This window comes from Ahaetulla prasina, chromosome 4, assembly GCF_028640845.1.
Source record: "Ahaetulla prasina isolate Xishuangbanna chromosome 4, ASM2864084v1, whole genome shotgun sequence".
Lineage (NCBI taxonomy): Eukaryota > Metazoa > Chordata > Lepidosauria > Squamata > Colubridae > Ahaetulla > Ahaetulla prasina.
In genome coordinates this window covers 75532833-75546861 of record NC_080542.1, presented here as the reverse complement: position 1 = coordinate 75546861, position 14029 = coordinate 75532833, and positions in this window count along the sequence as shown.

Below are 14029 nucleotides of genomic sequence, written 5' to 3'. Positions count from 1 at the left end.
GTCTAAAACTATTTTTAAATCAGTTTACACATTCAGACCAAAATGGTTTTTTACTTAAGAGACAAATTAAAGACAATATGAGAACAATCCTAAATACATAGGAGTATTATGAGGCACACCTGGAGAAACAAATGGTGGTGGTCTTCCTAGATGCACAGAAAACATTCGAAAACGTGAACTGGCAATTCTTGCTAGCACAGTTAAAAGAGATAGACTTTGGGGACAGATTTGTCAATATGATTAAAGAGATATATCATAAAGAAACTGCAAAAGTGATGGAAAATGGAGATATGATTGAGAAGGTTAGCATTAAGAAAGGTACATGACAAGAATGTCCCTTGTCACTGCTATTATTCATACTGACATTGGAAGTATTAAATAGAAATATTAGACAAGATATAGAGATAAAAGGCATGGAAATTAAAAGGGAACAGTATAAACTAATGGAGTTTGCAGTTGACTTAGATTTTATTTTGGAAGAAACAGGGCCTAAATTAATAGAAAAAATAGAAGAATACAGAGAAGTGTTAGAACTGAAAATAAACAAGGAGAAAGCTAAGATTCTAGTTAAAAATTTAACAGATAAGCAGAAAATAGTTAATGAAGAGAATAGATATTCAGATCGTAAAGTAAGTTAAATATCTAGGGGAGGGGGTCTGCAACTTTAAACACTCAAAGAGCCATTTGGACCCATTTTCCACAGAAAAGAAAACACCAGGAACCACAAAATCTGGATGGGCATGGCCAACTCATTCCTACCCAGTCACATGACCACCCCAGCCACGCCTACCCAGGTTTCATGGCTCTCAGTGTTTTCTGTGGGAAATGGATATCTGTCTCTCTCTCTCTCTCTCTATCCTCTCTCCACCCTCCCTCCCTCTCCCTCTACCTCTCCCTCCCTCCCTCCCTTCCTCTTTCTCTCTCTCCCTCCCTCTCATTTCTGTTTTTCTCTTTTTCTTCTCTCTCTCTCCTTTTTTCCTTTTTTCCTTCCTTCCATCCTTCCCACCCTATTGGTTGAGATCATGTATTTTAATTATAGGAACGGTACTAGACACTATTGATGTCAGTAATATTTTAATTTTAAGTTACATAACAGATAACTGGTTTTTATCATAGATTTTATTTGATATATATTATTTTATTCTTGAATTTTTAATTAAATTAAATTTAAAAAACTGAGTGTTATTTATTTGTTCTGGCCTATGGCTGTAATAAACTTACTTACTAAAAAAAATAATTTACCTTCCTTCCTTTTTCTCTTCCTTCCTTTCTCTTCCCCTTCTCTCCCACATTTGTTTCCGTCTCTTTCCCCCCCCTCTCATTCTCTCCCTCCAGCTCAATTTCATTTCTCTCTTCCTCTCTCTCTACCCTTCTCTCTATTTCAATTGTTTCTCTTTTTCCTCTCTCTCACCCTCTCCTGCCATCATTTTCTCATTTCTCTTTTTCTCCCATTTACTCTCTCTCTCTCATCTCTTTCTTGCACACACACACACGGACACACACAAGCGAAATACCCTCCTGGGCTGGGATCATGGTGGCGAGGATGGGGACAGTGACTCCTCCTCCCACTGCCACCATGGCACAATGAGGTGAGTAGCCAGCTGCACAGCACAGGAGACCCATACTGCACAGGAGAGTCCTGCACAGGAAACTCTTCCTCCACAGAGGCTACTGTGCTGCTCCTTCCCATTTCTCTCCTTCCTGACCCAACACAAAGGGGACTACAGCTGGCAATTAGCTGCCTGTGAAGCAGTGGTGGGTTGCTACCGGTTTGCCCCGAATTGGATAAACTGGTAATGGCGGTGGTGGGAGGCTCTGCCCACCCGCCTGAACACTTCTGCACATACCCACGAGCAAACCAGTAGTGATGGGTTTTGAAACTTGCTCCTGCTTCGAAGAAGAATTGTAAAAAGCAGCTGGGCACAGGCAGTGCAGAGAAAATGCTAGGGGCGCTTCAGCTGTGTGGCTCTGTGGAGGAGGCTTGCACCTTCTCAGGGCAGAGAGCAGATCGCGGGACTAGGTTGGCAAAGAGCCGCAGGAGAGGGGTCAAAGAGTCACATGTGGCTCTTGAGCCGTGGGTTGCTGACATCTGATCTAGGGATTCAGTTGACAGCAAGATGTATAACGATTAAGGAAGATAAATATCATAAACTGCTGAAACAAATCCAAATGGATCTGGAAAAATGGAAAAACCTGCGATTATCATTGGCAGGAATAATAGCTACAATTAAAATGAATATATTGCCAAGGTTACTGTACTTATTTCAAACAATCCCGATAAAATTGGAAAAAAATATTTTGAGGAGCTGAATAAAATAATATATAAATATATTTGGCAAGGGAAAAAATACAAGAATTAATTAAAAATGTTGCAACACATAAGAAGCAGAGGAAGTTTTGAGTTACCAAATTGGGAATTGTATTACCAGGCAGCTGTGTTAACATGGATGAAAGAATGGGTTGTATTGAGAAATACAAGATTATTGTCATTGGAAGGGCATGATTTACAATTGGGCTGGCATGCTTTCTTATGGTATGGAAAAAATAAGATACATGGATATTTTCAAAGACATTACATAAGGAATGCATTGATATTAGTATGGGAGAAAATTAAAGAGCAACATTATTTGAGGATATCAGTTTGGTTTTCAGTGATAGAAGCATTGATTTACCCAAATGTTATTAATATGGGAAATATTGTTAGATATAAAGATATTCTGAATGAAAAGGGGAACTCAAAACTAAACAAGAAATGTGTGAGCAAGAGATCGTTATATCAAGGTATTCACAAATGCAGATACATTCTAGATATGAGAAAGATGCTAAATTACATGGTTTTTATAAAGAATTAACAGAATTAGATAAAATATTAACAGGAACAGAAGAAAGACTGATAAAAAAATTGTATAGCTATACCCAGTTAATTGTATAACTGTGTATAAAGTTGGAAGAGGAACAAGTAAAGGAGACAATGACAGCATAGGTGAAAAATTTTGGTTACACAATAGAATTAGATAAGTGGCAGAAACTGTGGGATAGGAATTACAAATTAATGATATTGACTGCATATAAAGAGAACTTGTGTGAGATTTTCTATTGATGGCACCTTGCACCAGAGAGGTTGGCAAAGATGTTTAAAGATAAATCAGCGAAATGTTGAAAGTGCCGCAAGATACCTGGATCTTACTATCATATGTGGTGGACATGTGCAGAAACACAAAAATATTGGACAAAAATAAGGACATGGTTGGAAAAGATGACAAAACAGCATACTGAGTTAAAACCAGAAATATTTTTCTTGGGGATTTTACCTAAAAGTTATAATAAAGAGAATACTTATTTAATTATTCATGTCCTAACTACAGCTAGAATTGTATTTGCACAACATTGGAAAAGTGATTCCTAATGAGGAAAAGGTGATTAGGAAAATATTAGAATGTGCAGAAATGAACAGATTAATATTAGCAATCAACGAGAAAGAACAAACTGAATATTATATGATATAGGAAGTATTTTATCAATGGTTAGAGAGTAAAAAGGGAAACTGGAAATAAAAGAAGAAAATTAAAGAAGAAAAAATATGTTAAGATAGAGTATAAATAAGATGATAATTGTTAGTATTAGGATGAGAAGGATAATTATGTGTAATTTCACTAGAAGACACGTTAAGAGGAAAAATGAATAAGCTTACAATGTTTAACTGTTTAACATATAATTTTAAGATTAGAGAATTATAGAAAGTGAATGGTGTTGTAAATGTTGATGGTTGGCACACAGAGATATTTGAATCAGATGACACACTGCTAAAGGAAAGATGGAATGTTTGTATTTAAAAAAATAAAAAAAATATTTTTAAAAAAGAAAGCAGAACTCTTGAAATGAAATCCATTTCAAAAGGAAACTTTTATTGGAAAATTGCGACAGCAAGAGATATAGTCAGGAAGTGACTTTTTCTGCCTGAGATGTTAGTTTAAACCATTGCAGACAGAACCCCTCCCAAAGACCAATAGTCATCGAGCCAACCCCGATGTGTTAAGATGTTATAAGAAACTCTGGCAGAGAAGGTGATCTGGTCTCCAACACTGCTGCAGATGAGATGAGATAAAGCAGCTGCTCAAGGCATCTTCCATTCCCCCTCCCAAGGCCCTGAAAGTTACAGCAGAGCAAAGCAAGAAATAGAAACAGAAACCCCATACAGAGATCCCTCTAAGCCTCCCCCCTCCCACCAAAATGACAGCATCCCTATAGGAATCTATGGGATCTGACATAACTAATGCTCTCACTAGACCAGGGGTCACCAACCTTTTGGACCTCGGGGACCACTAAATTCATAATTTTAAATCCCATGGACTACTAATATGATCTGCCTAATGACTGGGTGGGCGTGGCTAGGTGGTCATGCGACTGGCTGGGCGTGGCCAACTCAATGTCACTCACATTGAGGGGCACCTTGCTAGCCTCTATTGCCACCCACTCCTTGCCTCCCCTCCCAGGCCCCTTAAGGCCCCAACAGTTGTTGGAGCTAAGCAACCACCACCAGAAAGAGTTGGCAAAACAGCTGGTTCAGTTCAAATTGGATCTGACCGAGACGGAGGCTCAGCAGAAGCACCTCGCTGAGGACTATGAGCATAGGCTTTCCAGGAAGAGGGAAGACCTGTGGGTCAGCCAGATGGTCAGCCAGTTCCAGGCCATGATGCAGTCCCACTGGAACAAGGCCCTCTGGCTCTTCGCCACCAGGGCACTTCCCTCTAGCCTTCGCCCAAAGCTCCATACTAGGAGGCTGAAGCAGACCCCAAGTCAGAATTTCTCCCCCCCCCGACCTGCACAAAAGGACCCCGAAGGGGGAGACTCTCTGCAGCAATACAAACGTTCACTGCACGTATCCAGCCCAAGGACTGTAGTTTGAGGACCCCTGATTTAGTACAACATAAAAAATGCAAATAATTTTTCTGCAGACCACCAAAATTTTCTCACGGACCACCAGTGGTCCATGGACCACCAGTTGGTGACTGCTGCACTAGACCCTATGTTCTATGTCACTTTTAACCAAATTATTCTAAGTTTGGTACTGACGAGTCAGTACGAAATGCTTGCATCTACTGCATTGTTTAAATTATTAAAGGAGACTAACTGTTTTAAATAAAATTTGGCTTCTTTATCTATTCATGCTGGGAGGTGGGATGAGTCAAAAATCCCCTCCATGAATTCATGGGCTATTCCTTCAGGTACAAAGCATTTATTGACTTAAGATGTATTGGCATAAGATATCAAAATTATTCAAAGTTATAAGTTCCTAGTCACAATATCATATGGCAAATAAGAATAATCTTCTCCAAAAGTACTTTCTTCCATTGGAAGATTTCTAAAAAATACCCAGAGAGCTAACATGTAATTTACTTGTTTCTGAATTGAGCAGGAAAGTTTATATCACAAAATGTGCATAAAAAAATGGGAGAAACAAATGCTAATAGCTCTCCCTAATGTGGAGAGGAGATTGAGGAGAAAATGAGTTTTCACGGATGGATGAATCATTAGGATTAATTTGGTACAGCCAAATCCATGGGCTGGGTAGATGTCCAGCACCCCAACCAGCTAATCTTGGAGACAATGGAGGTTGCTTAGCAAAAGCTCTGCTGTTCTGTTGAGTTGTTCAATTACAGATGGAAGACCTTACAAGTAGCTGTGTCCAGATTCTCCTTTTATATTCATTTTATGATGCCTTGGTAAGACCACACTTGGAATACTGAATTCAGTTTTGGTCGCCATGATGTAAAAAAGATGTAGAAAGAGTGCAGAGGAGAGCAACAAAGATGATTAGGGGACTGGAGGCTAAAACATATAACAAACGGTTGCAGGAACTGGATATGTCTAGTTTAATGAAAAGAAGGTCTAGGGGAGACATGATAGCAGCGTTCCAATATCTCAGGGGCTGCCGCAAAGAAGAGGGAGTTAAGCTATTCTCCAAAGCACCTGAGGGTAGGACAAGAAGCAATGGGTGGAAACTAATCAAGGACAGAAGCAACTTAGAACTAAGGAGAAACTTCCTGACAGAACAATTAATCAGTGGAACAACTTGCCTCCAGAAGTTGTGAATGCTCCAACACTGGAAGTTTTTAAGAGGTTGTTAGATAACCATTTGTCTGAAGTGGTGTAGGGTTTCCTGCCTAAGCAGGGGGTTGGATTAGAAGACCTCCAAGGTGCCTTCCAACTCTGTTATTCTATTCTATTCTATTCTATTCTATTCTATTCTATTCTATTCTATTCTATTCTATTCTATTCTATTCTATTCTATTCTATTCTATTCTATTCTATTCTATTCTATTCCTGCCCACTTTTTCCTAGCCTAGACTGCCAGGATGTAGAATGACAAGACAACTGGAGAGTTAATCTACCAGTGCCTTTTATGTAGTCTGAAAAACGGGGAAAGCTGCTAATTTGGTCAAAAATATACCCCTTTAGTACATGGCCCACACCACCTGCCATTGAGTTTGTTGCTCCTTTTCTTTACACTTAAGGGCTCCCCTCGTCACTCTTTGTTCTTGTGGTTGTTCTTTAGATGGTAACACCACTGGGGTCACCTCAGCTTCCACACCTATTTGGGTCTCTTGAATTCTTTGTTCTATTACTTCTATTTCAACTTTCAGCACAGTAGAAAGAACATCTTTGGCCTTAAGCACAGTATCAATACGATATCTTCTTCCTTGATAATTCACTGTCAAACCAACTGGAACTTCCCATCTGAATTGAATCTGGTACTTTTTAAATTCTTGTGTAAAAAATATAAAGTCCTTCCTATCCCTTAACATCTTGGGAGGAATCTCTTTCAAAACCTTCAGCTCCTGGTCTGCTATTCTCAACTTTTTCTGATATTCAACTTGCAAAATCTGATTTCTCACTGTCCTTTTCAAAAAGTAAACTACAATGTCTCTAGGAAGTTTCTTCTGCCTAGCAATCCAGGAATTAACTCTGTAAATTTTGTCAATTTGATAGGCAACTTCTTGTGGATCAAGTTCAATAAATTCAGCCAAGCCTTCTGATAATTTTTTTTTTAAAACTTCACCTTTTTCTTCCTGCAATCCCCTAATTCTCAGAGCTCTATCCATCATTCTATACTGCATCACCACCACTTGCTCTTCATTTTTGTCCAATTTTATTTGCATCCCTTCCATCTTGTTTTCTAACTGCTGGTTTGACTGGACTATTTTTTGCACCTTCTCCTCCAACCTCTCCAGTCTATTTGCCAAACCTTGAAAAGCCATCAAAATATCTTCTCTTATCTTTTTATTATTTTCTTTTATTTGTTCTCTTATTTTTTCATTATTATCCATTATTTTTTCCATCATCTCCTTAAATTTTTCTTCAGACACTTTTCCTTGCTCTTTAATCAAATCTTCCAAAGCTACTTCAGATCCCCTTCCGCCAGCAGTCTTAGGTGGTTTAGTAGTCATTTCAATTTTTAAAGTCACAAAATTTAAGTTTAAAAACTTCTCTTTTCCCCTTTAAATATAGGAGAGCTCAGTTAGTTACAATCCACAAGTAGCATTTCTTAGCTTCTTAGTTACACAACCTGTTTCCACTTTCGATTCAATTCACTTTCACTTCCTCTCAGATGCCATTTTAAGCAATCAGTTAAAGCGAAAAGGAAAATTTATCTTCTTAAAAGGTAGAAGTCAGGAAATCAAAAATACTTGCAATCCAGTAGTTGTTCACTCGCGCTTGTTCTGTCTGCAGAACAAAGAAATCCACAAGGAAAAAATCAATTAAGCAGAGATTGACAGTTTCTTCTTTTCCTGCCTTTGCAGGAGCATGCTGAAGATCGTTGCTTGGCAGGATTACAGTGGGACTCAGCCCTCCGGGGCTCTGCATAACAAAACAAAGCCCCTGGGGAGATTTTCCACTCTCCCGCTGCTCTATCCTCTCCCTTTCTCCCAGGGAGAGAAATTGAAGCCGGCGAACAGCTGTTCTTCGCTGTTTTCACCGGCTTTTACGAAATTCAGTGCGGAGTGCCTTAATTAGGCACTCAGCAAAGAAGGTGGCGCCACCTGAAGTCACATATTTCAGATATTTTGATAGCCATTAGATGGAACTTCAAAATCCTATAGAAAATCTTTTGCTGCCCTCTAGAAGTCAACTGAAATACAATACAATAATTCAGCTTGCCTAATTCTTCTTTAAGATCTATTTCACACTGCCATTATGTTTACTTCCCATATCTTCAGAATGTTTTAGATTAATACATGATCGTTTTCCCTACCAACTTCCAAACAAGAATATAGAATGTCAAACAATAAATTGCCTTTGTTTCTGAAGTTCAAAATAAAAAAAAAGTGGGGGGACATTTTGCTCCCACTATACAAAAGAGAAGAATAAAATAAATTGTTTGAACACTAATTCCACACCCATGCCTATCATGCTATTTTGCCAGCATACTAGTCTTAAAAAATGTGAAGCCAGCATGCCAACCTTGCCCATACAAGCCCTACTAATTAACTGAAATGAAATCTAGGAGATGGAAGATGAGGTAAGGCAGACATTCTAATTCACGTTTGATGGAGTCATAGCTTTTTCATGTGTTTTAAGAGCAAAAATAGTTTCTCAGTAGTTTTAGGTACACTGAAGCTGAACCATAAATAAGCTGAGTTATATAATGAGTTCATAAACTCTTGATTATGTTTTGAAACTGGCACAGGATACTTATATAATATTTTTATATTATTTTAATTTTTGATCGGGAATTACCCAGATTTTATTATATGAGCAACTATATAAATGTTTTAAATAAATAAATGTGATGTAGATTAATATTTGTTTATTAGAACTATAATCAGAAAATACGATCAAACTCTTGCTGGCTTTCCTCACAGAACAAACTTATCTACAGTTGACTTAACCACACTTTCTTCAATTAGTCCAGTTTGCTGAGCTCGCACAACACCAAATCATCAAGTCCTACCACTCATGGTGAAAGTTGCACATCTGCTGCTAGAAATAGAGGGCAGCAGCTGCAAAGCAATATATACATACTGCACATTGGTGAAATCAGTCTCACAAAGAATCATTTTTGTTGTTGTTTCTTCTTCTGAATAGGAAGTTGAGCTGCTTTGCTTTTCCAGAGGCATTTTGCATCTGGAAGTGCCAGGGATATTTAGAAGTGATGGTATGAATTAGCCCATTGTCTGGGTTATGCAATCTGTTAGATTAACATTAAAATGCATACAGCTAATTTCTAGTTCAGTTTGTTATACAAATCCAGTTGTATGGTTGTGTAATCTTTCCTGTGGGGCCACTAGCCAAGCTGTTGCAGGAAATGACAGGACACAGACCACAACTCAGAATCAAAATAAATTGTATTATTTGCGCAAAGAATAGGTCCAGACTAATATAGCCAAAAAGCAAAATCTGGACCGTTTTTTGTGACTAAACACACATTTTTATACTTGGTAAAACACGGAAACATACATCATAACAGCAGTATTCTCTTATTGGCTTACATGTTTTTTAAAAAGCAGTTTAACATCTTGCTCCCCCTCCCTCTCTGAGAGGAAGGGGCTGGAGCAGGCCCCTTGCAAACATTCTCACCTCTAACATAGCTTGTGTGGTTACTGACATAATGTGTGAAATTGTGGTTTGCCATTTTAACATTGTTTTTCACCTCTTTCTATTATCTTAAGGAACAATCTGTTTTTTACCTATTTTTTATGTCCTGTCTCATTCCCTTCTCTGAGACTATTTCTGTTTTTAATCAGGAAATTCAGTCTCACTATATATCTTGCTTGCGGTTAGCTAAGAAGCATAGCATTTTGCATGAATAATACTTTTAAGCTGGCCCCCATCTTTTTTACTTTCTGAGAACAGTTTAAAACAGCGATAGAGAAGAAAAGCAAAATGGTTTTTAAGCTTATTTCCAAATTTCATCTTCTTCAGGCACCTCTTCCAATTCCCAGGGTCCAATCCGTACATACTCTCCACCATCAGGACTTTTATTTTCCAACTGGGGATCTGGGGCAAACTTATTTCTTATCAGCCCTTCCATCACTATCAATTCCTTCTCAATTGTCACTTCTTTTATGGATCTGATGACTATTTGTCTTAATAAAGGAATGATGCAAGGCACAAAAGCTAGCCCTGCTATTCCACATAACAACAAAAATAATATTTGCTTGATTGATCCAGTTCCTGGGAGTCATGAAAACCAGGAATCAGTACTTTGAATTCTCTGCCCAATCCTAGATGCCTTATCTTGCAAATCTTTAACCACTTCTTGGACCACCCCTGATTTGTTCATGTAAAAACAACATTCTTCTCCCAAGAATAGACATAAACCACCTTTCTCGGTGGTCAAAAGGTCAAGGGCCTTTCTAATCCCCCCCAATATGGGGGTCCATCCATCTCCTGATTCGGACCATAGCTGCCTCGAAGGGGCAGTGAAGAATGGGGGAGCCACCGGAGCAAACGGGGAGATTGCAAACTCCCTGCAGCTCCGGATTCCCTTCCCCTGACCCAACGGGGAGGAATGCAGCCACCATCAGCTGCAACAAAGCCATGGCAGCCACAAGATTGGGCAGGAGGATGAAGCACAAAAGAAACAGATTATTGAAGTCAGGTGAGTTATCTCCAATTCACGAAGAAGCCTTATTTTAAAAGTGGCACAAGCTTTGGGAAAAAAAAACCCTTTAAACTAGCAGCTAAATGTACTGGAAAGTGAACGTGGAAGGAATCAATTTAAACAATACACAAATTCTGGAAAGTGAGGGCTTGGAATTAAGAGCCCTAATTAAATAAGAAAAGAAAGTAAACATTTTTTAATTAAGCAATTGTTTTGAGAACCCTGGAAGTTTCGATGGATTATTTTGGATATAAAAGAAACAAGAAAAAAGAATTAAAGGGAATACTGTACTGACTTTAATGGAATATCTCAAATCCCTCTATCCTCTAATTTGGGACTAGAAGAAATTTAAAGAAATTATTTAAAGGGGATAAGATTTTGAATAAAGACAAACAAGCTGAGACAAAGGGAAGGCGTTACAACTATAGAAATAAAATGGACACTGTGTCAACTGAGATTATAATTTAAAAGAAGATACTTAAAGACAGAGGAAAAATGAAAGAAAGAAATTGTTTCTCTGCGTTCAAGATACGTATTATTATTATTATTATTATTATTATTATTATTATTATTATTATTATTATTATTATTATTATTAATTATATTTGTATACCGCCCATCTCCCGAAGGACTCAGGGCGGTTCACAGACAAAAAACAACAGAAAACATATAATAGATAAAAAACAGCTAAAGAATAGATAGTTAAATTCAATTGATGCTCTAACTTTTAAATACAGATTTAAAACCTCATTTAAACCCCTTTTTTAAAAATCCCAATTTAAAACTACATTCAGGCTAGTCCTGCTCTTCGAAACAGCAGCGTCTTCAGCTTGCGGCGGAAGGACTTGAGATCGGGGAGTTGACGAAGCCCTAGAGGGAGCTCGTTCCAGAGGGTAGGGGCCCCCACAGAGAAGGCCCTCCCCCTAGAGGTCGCCAGCCAACATTGTTTAGCTGACGGTATCCGGAGGAGGCCCCCTCTGCGAGAGCGCACTGGTCGGTGAGAGGCTAATGGTGGCAGTAGGCGGTCCCATAAATATCCCGGCCCTAGGCCATGGAGCGTTTTAAAGGTGATGACAAGTACCTTAAAGTGAACCCGGAAGACCACTGGGAGCCAGTGCAGATTACGCAGGAGGGGTGTTACATGGGAGCCAAAAGGTGCTCCCTCTATCACCCGCGCAGCCGCATCTGGACCAGTTGGAGTCTCCGGGCACACTTCAAGGGGAGCCCCATGTAGAGAGCATTACAGTAGTCCAGGCGGGATGTAACAAGGGCATGAGCGACCGTGCATAAGGAAGCCCGATCCAGAAAGGGGCGTAACTGGCGTATCAGGCGAACCTGATGAAAGGCTCCCCCGGTGACGGCTATCATATGATCTTCTAAAGACAGCCGTGCATCCAGGAGGACGCCCAGATTACGAGCCCTTTCCGTGGGGGCCAATAGTTCGCCCCCAATGGTCAGTGATGGAATTAGCTGACTGTACCGGGCCGCCGGCATCCACAGCCACTCGGTCTTGGTGGGATTGAGTCTGAGTCTGTTCCTCCCCATCCAGACCCGTACGGCCTCCAGGCACTGGGACATCACTTCAACAGCCTCGTTGGGGTGGTTAGGGGTGGAAATATAGAGCTGAGTATCATCAGCGTATAGATGACAACTCACCCCAAGACCACGGATGATCTCACCCAGCGGCTTCATATAGATGTTGAACAGAAGAGGCGAGAGAACCGACCCTTGTGGCACCCCACATAAGAGGCGCCTTGGGGTCGATCTCTGTCCCCCCGTCAACACCGTCTGTGACCGGTCGGAGAGGTAGGAGGAGAACCACCGATGAACAGTGCCCCTCACTCCAAGTCCCTCGAGTCGGCGCAGCAGGATACCATGATCGATGGTATCAAAAGATGGTATCACGTATAATGTGATTTTATAATGCAGTCAAGAAAAGATGTTGGAAAATTGACCTTCATGATCGAAAACATCTAAGAACAACAAGAAATCCAATTGTCACCTAAAATGGCTATATTGTTACTTGTGTTTTACAATTGTATCAAAGAGTGACATCTGGAGGCAGAGGAAGAATGTAAGAGTCGAATAGCTTTCGTTCTATGACTATTCCCATGAAGATGGGGGTCGGTGTGATTACACAACAGCTCTAAAAAAGGATCCTGGATGGCTGCCTTTGAATTATAGAATTAAGAGAAAATTTTGTTATCTAAGCAAGAATACAAGTGACTAATATGGAACAAAAGAAAATATTTAAAATAAGAAGAAACTTAATTGTAACCTAAAATGTCTAACTTGTTATTCGTGATTTGTAATTGTATTAAAGAATGATTTCTAGAGGCAGAGGAAGAATGTAAGAATGGAATAGTGGACTATTCCCACAAAGATAGTTATGTTGGTGTGATTGCATGACATTTTTTAGAAAGGATCTTAAATGGCTGTTCTCAGATTTATATTAAGGAATTAAGTAGAGAATTTTAACATTTATGTAAGAATACAAGTGACAATTATAGAATAATTATTAATGATGTTTTGGGGAATGGAGGGAAAGATTGCAGAACAAATTGGGGTGAGAGGGAAATGAATGTTATTATGTAGAGGAAAAAGGCTATTTCTTTTGCTTTTAAGAATATGTAAGGTAACAAAAATGATTAGTGATAAAAACTTCCAAGGCAATAGTTGAATACAATGAAGGAATTATTGGGGGAAATTACTCTTTTTAATTTAATTTTATTTTTTTTATTTTTTTTATTGAGAATTGATTAGATGGAATTTTTTTTAAAATATATGTTATTTAGAGGCAGAGGAAGATGATAAGAGGGAATAGTCCTTGTGAGTTCAGGACTATTCCTAAGTAAGATGGAAATTGTCTATGTGATCACTGGGCAGTCTTGATACAGAAATATGTTTAGATTTGTAAAATTTAAGAAGTTAACAGAAGATTTATTAATGATGTTTTGGGGAATTAAATATGGGGACTAGACTTTATTTAAATATTTTTCAGAATGGGATGGAATAGATTTTTTTATTAGATATATGCAAATAATTAATTTTAAAAAGGAGAAGAAAATATATTGTATTAGACTACAATGGAGGGTGAAATCTGAAATACGTTTAAGGATGTACCTGACTGATAATTTGTTCACAATGATTTTTTTTTACTATTACGTTTATAAAAAATATATATATATATATTTATAAAGGTCAAGGGCCCTTCTGTTCTGTAACACAATAGCAGCTAAAGAGTCAATCTGATCCTGGACCTCAACCAGGGTTCCAGCAATCTGATTCAGACTTCGTTGCAACTCTTCTGAGAGTTGTCAAAATTGGATTGTAGAATGAGATAGAGCACCTACACCTGTTCCAACAGCAGTGCTTATCCCCAAGATTGCTAATAATGGAATTAGAAAGGGTACCCTCTTCTGA